Source organism: Spermophilus citellus (assembly GCF_964194105.1).
Source record: "Spermophilus citellus genome assembly, chromosome: 14".
Lineage (NCBI taxonomy): Eukaryota > Metazoa > Chordata > Mammalia > Rodentia > Sciuridae > Spermophilus > Spermophilus citellus.
The window spans coordinates 102,758,682-102,770,819 of NC_138194.1; positions in this window are offsets into that span (position 1 = coordinate 102,758,682).

Here is a 12,138-nt window from a genome sequence, read left to right on the forward strand (position 1 = left end):
TATTCTTTTAATGGCATCATAGCTAATGCTGGGCTGTGCCAAGATTAGATCTTGGAGGGAAGCTCTGACTGGGGTTGGAAGCCCAGCTGGACGGATTTATCCAAATGATGGCCTGCGGGGAATTGACCCGGGCTACTTGCACCCCTTTTCCCTTACACTCCCCTGGGTCTTGAGTCAGGAGGATTCTCCCGGCATTGCAAGGACAGAGGGTCCCGACCTGGGAATCGCCAGGCACAGGCCTTCTGGGATGGGGGCAGTTTTGGAGAGGAGCTGACTGGAACGGAATGTGGGGTGTAGGGTTAGGGGAACCACAGAAGGTGAGGTTGGAAAGATTGAAGGTGGTGAGGGGACCAAGACCTGCTTAGGGGCCTGAAACTTACTCTTTAGGTGGCTGGAGCCTCCGGCGGGTTTTAAGCAGGAAGTGATAACTGATTTATGTTCTTTAAAAAAAAATCACTCTGGCATCCTTGTGGTAGGAAATGAAACCAGAAGCAGGGCAATTTTCATTTTTATGGTGACAGTTTGATTCTCACCGCAAGTCAGCAAGTCAGCGAGCAGGACAGGCACATAGTCCTTTAGAAAGGTAAGCCCCCAGAAGCATCATCCCTTTCTCAGGAGAAGTAGTTCCACTTAGTAGGACAGGTATAATAAAATGCTTTTGTTCAGCAAGATTTTGTCATATTTAACTGTTAATTTTTATTGTTCTTTAGTGAAATATATGAAGGTTAGGTTTTTGTTCCTTGTGTTTTGTAAAGGATTTTGTCTCCAAGGGGCAGCCTCAGGGCCTTTTGCACTGGGCTCTGGGGTGGGGAAGGGGGGACTTTTTGTTCCCTCACTCACTTAGTAGATATCACCTCCTTGATATCAACTGACCACTCTGTAATAAGAACTACTCAGCCAGGTACTGTGTACCCATGCCTGTACCCATGCCTGTAATCCCAGCTACTGTGGAAGCTGAGGCCAGAGGATCCTAAATTCAAGGTCAACTTTAACTACTTAGACCTTGTCTCAAAATGAAAAATTAAAAGGTCTGGGGCTGGGGCTGGGGATGTGGCTCAAGTGGTAGCGCGCTCGCCTGGCATGCGTGCGGCCCGGGTTCGATCCTCAGCACCACATACCAACATACCAACAAAGATGTTGTGTCCGCCGAGAAGTAAAAAATAAAAATATTAAAAATTCTCTCTCTTTCTCTCTCTCCTCTCTCACTCTCTCTTTAAAAAAAAAAAAAAAAAAGGTCTGGGGCTGTAGCTCAGAGATGGTGCACCCCTGGGTTCAGTCCCCAGTGGGGGGGCGGTGTGCACCCACTCTTGGTTCCATCCTCTTACACCCCTCACTCTGCTCTTGTTCTCCAAGGGTCCTATTGTTCACCCAACCCAACACTGTGTTCTTGTGTTCCCAATTGTCTCCCCTTTACTAGAATGTTAGATTTATTAGAGCAGGGCCTTTGTTTTGTTCCCTAGTGGATCTTTGGCACATAATAAATATTTGTTGAGTGACTGAATGAAGCTTTGGATGAGGTGAACTGAGAAGTATAAGAAGAGTATGGGCAGTGGGGGGGGGGGGAGCAAAGGCAGGACGGGCATGGGGAAGGGGTTGCTCTCAGTGGGGTAGATGGAGAAGGGCCACCAATTCTCTGACACCTCTCCGTAGTTATTCAGTCCCTGATCTGAACAGATCTTGTAACTTGCTTTGACCAATAGAATGTAGCACAAGTGCCATGGTACAAATGCTGAAGCCAGGCAGCATCCTTTCCATCCCCTTAGGCCAGCCCAAGCCAACAAGCCGTGTGGGAGAGATCTGAGGAGCCGCAGCCAGCAAGCTGCCAACTACCAGGCATGTGAGTTTGGTGGCTACAGCAGTCCTCCCAGCCCCAGCCGAGCCATCAGCCAGTTGCAGCAACATGAGGCTGGGAGAAAAGAGTGAAGAGCTGCCCAGCTGAATTAGCACACACTGTCAAACCTCAGAATTGTGAGCAAATAAAGTGCATGTGGCTTTAGGCCTCTGGGGTTTGGGGTAGTTTGTTACACAATAGATAAGTGACACATCCTTGTTCCTAGACCTGCCATGTTCATATGGAATCAGTATTCTTTAATGGCAGCTTTAATTCTTCTTAATAGGGAAAGTCAGGAAGCGATGGAAATGGGATAGGCAAACAGAAACAGCAGAAAGTGGAGACAAGCTAGGTAGTCATGGGCTTTCTGATCTTTTCTCTTGGCCTTCTTTGGGTGCCTGATACCTCAAGCTCAGGAATCAGATGATATTGGTGCCAATCCAGGCCCAAGTTCACCCATTCGCCCGCTGCTGGGCCCTGGATAGGAAGTTTAACATCTGAGTCTGTTTCTCATCTGTAAAATGGGGTTAGTACAGGATCTACATTAAAAACAGATTGCTGTGGAGAGGAAGAGAGACAAACTCATACAGTATCAGAGTGCCTGGTGTATGAAGGCCACTGGGGAGCATAGCAGTAGTATGTGGGTTACTCATAACCAGAATGGGGATGGAGAGAATGTTCAAAGGCTACCAACATGTGGTATTTGGAGGGCTGTCCTGTCCTCCATCCCTAACCTCAGAGCAGCCCTGCCATGGGGACCCTATTGTCATCACCCCCATTTCATGAATGTGAAAAAAAGAATGAGTCTGGTAGCAGGGCTGGAACCCTTTCCCCAGCAGTCTCTGCTGTATTTAAACCCAGACAAGAAACAAAACAAAGCACAATTTGACTTCTCCCTTCTGGCCCTGTACCAGATGGGCCAAGTGCTGCCCTTGAGAAGGAAGCTTTCAGGAGAGACTTCCTGTATGTTGGCAGAGCAGCTTCACGGAGCCCTGGTGGCTGTTCCCCTTGAAAAGTCTCCTGACTCCCTGGTCTGGTTGATGAACCCCCCTTAGTGAGGAAGCAGAAATACAAATACATGGCTGGGGGCACAGTAATGAGGGTGTGGAAGCTGAGGAGACACCGAGGCCTGTGTTACAGGGTGCATCATGCCTCTGAGCACCCTGCAGACCATTCTCAAGAAGCTGGAATGAGAGAAAGTGAGACCCAGAAGACAGTATCAGTATTCCTAACTGACACTCGTCCAGTAAGATGTCACATAGCCAGGGATCCTGGCCTTCAAGTTTTAAAATTCAGGGAGGAGAGAGCAGGGAGCAGCCGGATGGCGCTTCCCGGGGAGACAACTCAGTGGTCCCTAACAGGCTGCTCAACCTCTCTGCCTGTCACCTTCCTGTCTGTAAAATGGGAAGAGAGGGGAGAGTACGCCCCAGGAAAAACGGACCCAAAGAGGGACCCCTTGGCCCTGTATCTGTTCCCCTCAACCCTATGTATAGACCAAGCCAGGCTACAACCACCAAGAACATTCAGACCATGATCACTGAGCCTATACTTGCAGGATGTCTAGACTACATATGCAGGTTTTGCTACAATTTGGAAATTTCACCCTCCATGGAAATTAAATGGACAGGTGTGGAGATATGCAACTACTTACCCTTGAATGGGGGGGCACACCCACCAGCAGTGCCAGGAGGGCCTGCAGTGGGTGCCCTTGCCTACCCCCCACACCATCAGGTATTCCAGGGCCCTCTGATACAGGGGACACTCACTGGGCCTCCTCCACTTCTCACCTCCACCCATTTCCTCCAAAGGCGCCCTGAATGAGAGCGAGCAGGTGCTACCTGGAGACGCAGGCCTACAGCAGGACCCAACCCCACAGTGTTCCCAGGGGTGCTGCTCCCTGGCCTGGGCCCCATACCCACTCCCACCCACCCACCCCATCCCCCAAAACATATTCACACAGAGAGTCACAGGAAACCATCCCCTCGTCGGGGCTCAGCAGGTCCAGGCCAGGGACGAACCCCATCCCCCACTTGACCTGGAACTTATAGCTGGGGCTCAATCACACAGTTCATCCAGACCTGTCATGTTTTCTGGATAATTCTGCTCCAAACCATTATCTCATTTATCAGAGGGCCCTGGAACGGCTGGTGGGGTGGAGGTATCTCTGTGAACAGAGGAGCTGGGACACCTGCTCTACAGTTGGATAAACTGAGGACAGAAGGTGTAGCTCCCCAGGGAGTCAATGGCAGAGCCAGGATTCACATCCAACTTGTCTGGCTCTGTAGCCTTTGTGTCCTGCTGGGTCTTTGTGCCTGAGGAGAGGGCAACCAGGCGGTGAGTAGCTGTACGTGTCCTCCAGGCCATGAGCTTGTGCAGCTCTCTTCACTGTGTGAAGACCGCCGCCTCTCTGCCCTGGTCTCCTGCAGCAGGGCTGGAACTCAGTTCTCGGTGGGGTCCTTTGTTCTGATCAGCATCGAATCCTCATTACAAGAGTGTCCTCTGGTTGTAAGAGTCAAATTCAACAGAAGCTGTGTGCTTTCACGATTTCCGGTTTTTAAAACTTAAACAGACCACGGCTTTGAAGAGTTCCCATTTCTGCCTTCTTCTCAGCCTCGCTTTTCTTTTCTGGGCCCCCGTCTGTTTTCCGTCTCCGTCCTGATCTGAACTTGCCCTGTTTCCTAGTGGCAGGGAGCACTGCTGCTTGCCCTGCCTATGATGAAGGAGCAGCTCTTTTTCCTTCTAATCATCGTGGACTCATACTTTTGTAAAACGCAATAAGAATCAAATTACTACAAATAAAAGAAAAAATTGAAAAGCAAAGACATACAGAATATAACCCCAATTTTATTTATTTATTTTTTTGTATGCTAGAGATCAAGCCCAGGGCCTCCCGCATACTAGGTAAGTGCTCTACCACTGAGCTACATCCCCTAGCCCCTCCGATTTTTATCATTAGTTTCAAAACAACTTTCAAATTGTTTCGAAAGTTTCTGAAACTCTTTGGGGTTCAAAGTCAGGGGCACTCAACCACTGAACCACATCCCCAGCCCTATTTTGTATTTTTTAGAGACAGGGTCTCACTGAGTTGCTTAGTGCCTCGCCATTGCTGAGGCTGGCTTTGAACTCTCAATCCTCCTGTCTCAGCCTCCGGAGCTGCTGGGATTACAGGCATGCGCTACCAGGAGTTTCTGAAACTCCTAATGCCTGTACTCATTCCATGGAATTAATAAGAGCGTATGGGCCAGTGGTGGTGTGAGCAGCACTAATCAGAAGGATTAAAAAATAAGGTCCAACTATGTTCAAAGTCTGTACATCTGAGCACACTTTCCCCAAAACAGAATACATAAAGGCAGTGTGTACAACTACTGCATGTGTATGCACACATGCAATCTTAGCGCAGAGAGCATTGTTGAATATTGCAATGGGTGGTTGTTCTTCAATCACAGTGCTGGATGAGGTAGCGATGATGCTGCACAAACTACACATACTAATAATCATTAAATTCTAAATTTTTTACCAAAAAAAAAAAAAAGTTAAAGGGTGCCATCATGGAACCACAGGATCAGGTTGAGTGAGGCAACCTGGGGAGCCCTTTTCTCCCAGCTCTGCTGCTTATACTGTTTTCCCTGAGTCAGCAAAAACATCCCATGGGCACCAGTTTTTGTCCTGCAGTGTTCCCAGGGGTGCTGCTCCCTGGGAGCTGGGCAGAAAATCCTGCCTCTTTTCCAGCATTTTTGGTCAAACTCTCTCTCATTGCCTTTGGTTAGCTGGGTTTGGATCCTGTGCCTGCCCTGGGACTAGGAGTAGAGCTGGCCTTACCCAAATCACAGGGACCTAAACTTGAAAGGGTTGTTGCCAGTAGGAAGAGAAGGAAGATGACAGCCCAAAGTCCAGAGACAGCCATCATACACGTCTTCTGGTGACCGGACCCTGCTTTTCCCTCAGGAACTTGACCATACATTTCACAGGGTCCCGATGGGTTATGAAACCTGAGCCCAACTTGGGCCTCCTTCCTAAGCACTTGACTCTCTCCCAGGAATGGGATTCTGGAGGCTCACAAAAAGCTGGGGCGCTTCCAGGGGGAGGGCTCCAGAGCTTGTCCTGCCTGGCACGTTCAGAGCTCACCTGGCTGCACCTTTCCGACCGTTCAGTGAGTTGTGCTGCATCCCTTGCTTTACGGTTTCCCTTAGATTAACTGCTCAGTACCTTCAGCTGATGCTGGGTGATGGCGAGACCCACCATAGGTGGCTGCAGGGTCACTGCCAACATGACCCACTGAGCACATTGTAAGCCCTCAGTCACTAACAGATACTGGTACTGGTGTTCTTCCCCAGCTGTCTTGGGGAGACCTCTTTTGCTTTTTTTTTCCTTGGCACTGGGGATTGAAGTCAGGGGCACTCGACCCCTGAGCCACATCCCCAGCCCTTATTTCTTCTCTCTCAGGATCTCACTGAGTTGCTTAGTGCCTCACTTTTGCTGAGGCTGGCTTTGAACTCATGATCCTCCTGCCTCAGCCTTCCAAGCTGCTGGGATTACAGGTGTGCACCACCACGCCCAGCACTTTTTCTTTTCAATAGACTTTATTTTTTAGAGCAGTCTTAGATTTACCGAAAAATCAAAACACCGGGACAGAGTTCCCACACACACCTCACTAGTTTCCCCATTACTACTTCTTACATTAGAGTGATATGTTTGTTCCAATTAATTGACAAGCATCGGTGATCTGTTATTATAGAGGTCCGTGGTGTGTTCCATGTGGCCTTTGTTTTTACCAAACATCCTTTTCCTCTTCCAGGATGCCATGTGACATCCAGTCATCACATCACCACTGGCTTTGGCTGTTCCTCACACTTCCCTTGTTTTTTGATAAATGGAGTTTTGGAGAGTACCATTTAGGTGCTTCCTTGTTTTTCTCACCTTTTATTGGTACATTACAGTTGTACATAATAGTGGGATTTATTGTTTCATATTCACCATGCACACAAGACACGATATAACCATGAAATCTGGCCCAGCACTTCATTCCCTGCACTCCCCCTTTCCCTCTCCTCCTCCCTCCCACATCCCTTTCCTCCACTCTATTGATCTTCTTTGGTTTCCATGAGATTCCCCCACACCTTTCTTTTCCTTTTTCCTCTCTAGCTTCCACATAAAGAGAAAACAGATGACCCCTGACCTTCTGAGTTTGATTTATTTTGCTTAATATAATGTTCTCAAGTTCCAGCCATTTTCCTGCAAATTACATAATTTTATTTTCCTTCATGGCTAAATAAAACTCCATTGTGTATGTATATACCACATCATCTTTATCCATTCATTCATTGATGGCTGGTCCCAGAGTTTGGCTATTGTGAATTGTGCTGCTATAAACATGGGTATGTGTGTAACACTGTTGTGATTTAATTCTTTAGGCTAAGTACCAAAATTGGTTCAGATGGGTCGTAAGGTGGTTCCACGCCTAGTCTTTTGAGAAGCCTCCATACTGATTTCCATAGTGGTTGTACTAATTTACAATCTCATCAATAGTGTAAAAATGTTCCTTTTTCTCCACTTCCTTTTCAGCATTTATTATTGTTTGTATTCTTGATGACTGCCACTCTGACCCATGTGAGATGAAATCTCAGTGTAGTTGTGATTGGCATTTTCCTAATTGCTGAAGATGTTGAACATTTTTCTCATGTATTTGTTGGCCATTTGTATTCCTTGTTTTAAAAAGGGTCTGTTTAATACATTTGCCCATTTATTAATTGTCTTTATTATTATTATTATTATTATTTGGTGTTAAGCTTTTTCTAGATATTGGTTAGGTGCTTTGTAGATGAGTCATTGTTGGAATCTGTCTGATGTCCATGTTAAGAAGAGATCATTGGTCATTGAGAAAAGACCCAGAGGGATACTGCCATGACATCACATCCTTCGGTCAACATAACTTGTGACTGTTGATGTTGGTCTTGATCACCTGGCCAAGGTGGCATCCATGGGGTCTGCCCACTGCAGTTTGCTCTCCCCAAGACCCTTCCAAACCAGACTTTGGGAGGAAGTCAGAGAGCAATGCTTCCTGCCTTGAGGGCAGAGTTTCTGCAGAGGTGATTCAGAGCTCCCCTGCAGGGGAGAGTTATTTCTTCTCCCTCATTTGTTAATTTACTCAACCATTGGTATCTGTACAGACTCATGGATTTTTTTTATGTTTTTATTTTTGCTTTGAGTAATAATTGCTACTCTATTTATTTATTTACTTATATTTATTCCAGGAACAATGTTAACATCCAAAACACCTTCAAGTCTGACATCATCCATCAAACTCAGGCCTGGGTTTGGCAGGCAGTAGGAGCATCTCTGCCTCATGGCAGGAAATTAGCCCTGGTGACACATCGAACTCTGCTCTGTGCATGAAAAGAGCCAGGTAGGCAGCGGGCCTGTGGGAAGAGATTGATGGATCTGGTTATAGAGCCTGAAGCCACCTCGGCCCCCTGTGTCTGCAGCCTGCCTGCACTCCTTCAAACCACATGCACCGAGCCCCTCGGACACTCTGCCTGGGAGCTATACACCGGGCTGCCTGCCATCTGGTGGGAAGCACACAGGTAAAAGGGAACTGTGACACAGTTGCCACAAAGATGATGATTGTGTTGAGTCTCAAGAGGAGACAAAATCAGGGAAGGACATTCTGGTCAGGGGCACAGCATGTCTCCTTAGGGAGGCACACAAGCTCCATTGGGTCAGGAACAAGGCACACGAGCCATTGTGCCTGGGTGTGGGTTTGGACTAAAGAGGGCACGATGGCTGGGAGTGGGATCCATGAGCCTCCAAGCAATAGAAGCCTGCCTGGGGCCTTCAGCGAAGGGGTTTCCCTGGAAAGGAAGCTTCCCCAGGTTGGCTCCATCTGTGGGTAACAGAGGCCCTCCTGCAAGAGGGAAGAAAAGGTTTTGTTCTGTTCTGTGAACACAGTCCAGAGAAAGAAAAGAGAACTGGTATGGAAATTCCATAAGTCAGCAGCAGTGCCCCGGGCTCTTCCTGTTTCTGCTCCACCATATCTGATTTCCTCTCCCAGACCACATCAAGGTCTAAGATGGCTGCCAGAGCCCCACATTCCATGAAGCAGGAAAGAAGAGAGACTCCATGGTACACATTCTCCCCAAACCACCCAGACCTCCTTACATCCCGTGTGGCCACACCAGCTTTGAAGAAAATGGGAAATAAAATGTTTTAGCCAGTAAATCCTGGATACTGGGCAGGTGCTAGGGGGCCTTCTGGGGACCAGGCAGAAGAAATGAATAGGGAAGAACCCCACTCCCCTGGTGCATATCACCAGGGATGCATTATTATAGCAATCTCATCTTCCCTTCCCTGCTCAGGACTGAGACTCCCATAGGTGCATCACTTGAGTGAAGAGGTCATGTGACTATGTCCTGGAGATTCCTGTTCAGTCCCTGCATTCCGAGTAGCAGTCTGTAGGAGGGAAGTTGGTGTGGGGCAGCCACAAAGGACAAACATCTCCCATGGATCCACCATTGGATTCCTCTTCTAGAGGATGTCCATCTCCTGGAGTCCACAGTTGCCCAGAGCCTTCCAGACCAGGCTCCTGCTCCCTTCCCAAGATTTCCTCACTCTCCTCTTGAACTATATCCCCAGCCCTCTGCATTCTCTTCCATGGTCTCCTCCCCATTCTCTTTCCATCTCACCTTTCTAGACGTTTCTATGCATTCTGTACCACATATCCAGGAATAGTCAAGGAGGCAATGTCAGGTCTGGAGAGAAGGGGTGAGCATATATTGAGCTCTTACTGTGTAGACTCCATGGCAGATGCTCTGCATGTAGTGGCGGGCAGGTGCCAGCTGTGCTGATCATGAGTGCCCACTGTTAAACACAGCCACTGTTAAGGATTAAGCTCTAGGGGAGGGCCTAGGGTATGGCTCAGGGGTAGTGCACTTGTCCAGCATGCACAAGGACCCTGGGTCCATTCGCAGCATCCTCCCAAAGTTAAATTTCATGAGCTTCCATTAAATTTTTTTAAGAGCAAAGTAATTATTCAGACTTATCACTTGATGACGTCTGCTGGGCATATAAGATCATCACTGTTACCTGTACCCTCATCCATGGTGCATCTCTGATGGAAATGCTGTATGACCGGCTCCCAAGCACCTCTTCCCAACTCAGCACTTACCAGACTCACATGGCAGCTGGAAATGGGCAATAGGGTTACCCCACACAAAGGGGTGAACACCACAAATCAGGGCTCCCAGCCCCTCGAAGAAGTCTGGTTTTGACTTTTTAATCAGCATGCCACTGTCTGTCTTTCATCTGACAGAAGGATACAGGGTCTGGAGACAAATGAGATAGGACATTAGGTGAAAACTCTGAAAGATGAAATCCAATCTAAGCACCTACTGATTCTGTGCTTACCTTTTGCATCTTTAGCAAATGATGGAAGCTATAATTGTTGCCCACCTGTATGGTTTGGATGTGAGGTCTCCCCCAAAAACTCACATGTGAGACAATGCAAGAAGATTCAGAGGAGAAATGATTAGGTTGTAAGAGTCTTAACCTTATCAGTAGATTGATTCCCTGATGGGATTAACTGAGTGGTAGCTGGATGCAGATGGGGTGTGGCTGGAGGAAGTGGTTAATTGGGGGTGTGACTAGGGGGTATATATTTTGTATCTGACAAGTAGAGTCTCTCTCTGCTTCCTGATCTCTGAGATGTGAGCTGCTTCCCTCCACCACACTCCCGCAGTGATGTCCAGCCTCAGCTCAAGCCCCAAGGAATGGAGCCACCCTTTTATGGACTAAAATTTATTTATGGGCTCTGAAACTGTGAGCCCATAAATAAATTTTCCTTCCTGCAGTTGTTCTGATCAGATCCTTTTAGTCACAGCAGCGAAAAAAGCTGACTAAAACAGCACCTGAGGGAGCAGGCATGTGAGTCCGTAACCTCTCACCGTCATTTTCAAGTTACATGTTATTATTATCCCATTTTATAGATGAGACAACTGAGGAGCCAGGAGACTGAGTGAGACTGCCCAGGGCGAACCCTTTGCTTCCTGCCACAGGGTCTCTTGCCTAGCTCACTGTGCCCCTGCCTCTTTCCACCTGAGGTAAGCTGGAAACCAGCAATCTGTCATTTGACATGTTGTCATTTTAAATCACACTGGTCTCCCTGTCTCTTCTGCTTTTTCTGAAATGTCATTTATTCTTTGGCTTGAGCTACTTTCCTTTTCGCCTTCTCCAGTTTTTTTGCATCTGCATTTAGCCAAGATGGTGATAAAGCCCTTTTCTGTGAAGTTATCGAGCCAAGGCAAGTGGTAGTTTATAACCTTCACCAGATAATTAATGCGTGTGACAACCCACAGGCGCACACGCGCTTCAGCAGAGGCTTGGAGGCCCACAGGCTCCTGAGCTGCAAATAAACTGCAGGGTAAGTTCTGCAACCACCCCTGCTTCCCACCCCTCTGCAGATGGCAGCTCGCTGTTCTCTCAGCACCCTGTTGATGATGTTGGTGACCAGGATGGTCACCCAAAGGGGGACACTGAGGTAAGGTAAGTGACTCACTCGTTGCATTCAGCAAATTAACACCAGAGGTTTGTGGACATGGGAGGTCTGGGCAGAATCCAGCTTGGAATCACCTCGAGCTATATTCAGTGTGTGCATACCTTTCTGCCAACAGGCCCAGAATAAGGAGGAACTGTTCCTTGGCTTGGTCCCTTCTGTCCTGTCCCCAGGCTCCTGTAGCCAGACTGGGGCCCATTTAAGCTTCACTCGGCAGCCCACACAAGTCCATTCATGGGCCTTTCTGAACCTGAATCTGCCCACACCGGCCCCACGCTCTCAGCTCCACCCAGTCAAGTCACCTCTTATCCCTCTTGGCTTCCCTGTCCCTGTTCAAGCTGCCCCTGCTGCACAAGTGCCCATGGTCTGCTTTAGCCTGGCCATCCTCCTTACCCATCTTTTCAACCCTGCCAGGTGTCCCCTCCTTCATGACACCCCACCTCAAGCTTCTCGGTCTGGGCTCCATGTGCCCTCACGGTTCCCATGTCCCTCACCATCCTCTTGCACCCTCCTGGGCATTCCTGAATGTGGGGGCTGCTTCTGTCTCATTTGCACCTAGTACCATGTACCCACCCCTCAGTCCCCTGAAGCCAGAAATACTCCGCACGTGGATCTAGCTGTTTGTAGGACACCTGTGCCAACATGTTGAGGACCAGTGTGGTCACCCTAAGTTGGAAACTGAAGCATAGCAAAGTCAATGACTCACTTGTAACATTCAGCAAATTAGCACCAAAGCACGTGAGGGGTCACAAGTTCTGGGCAG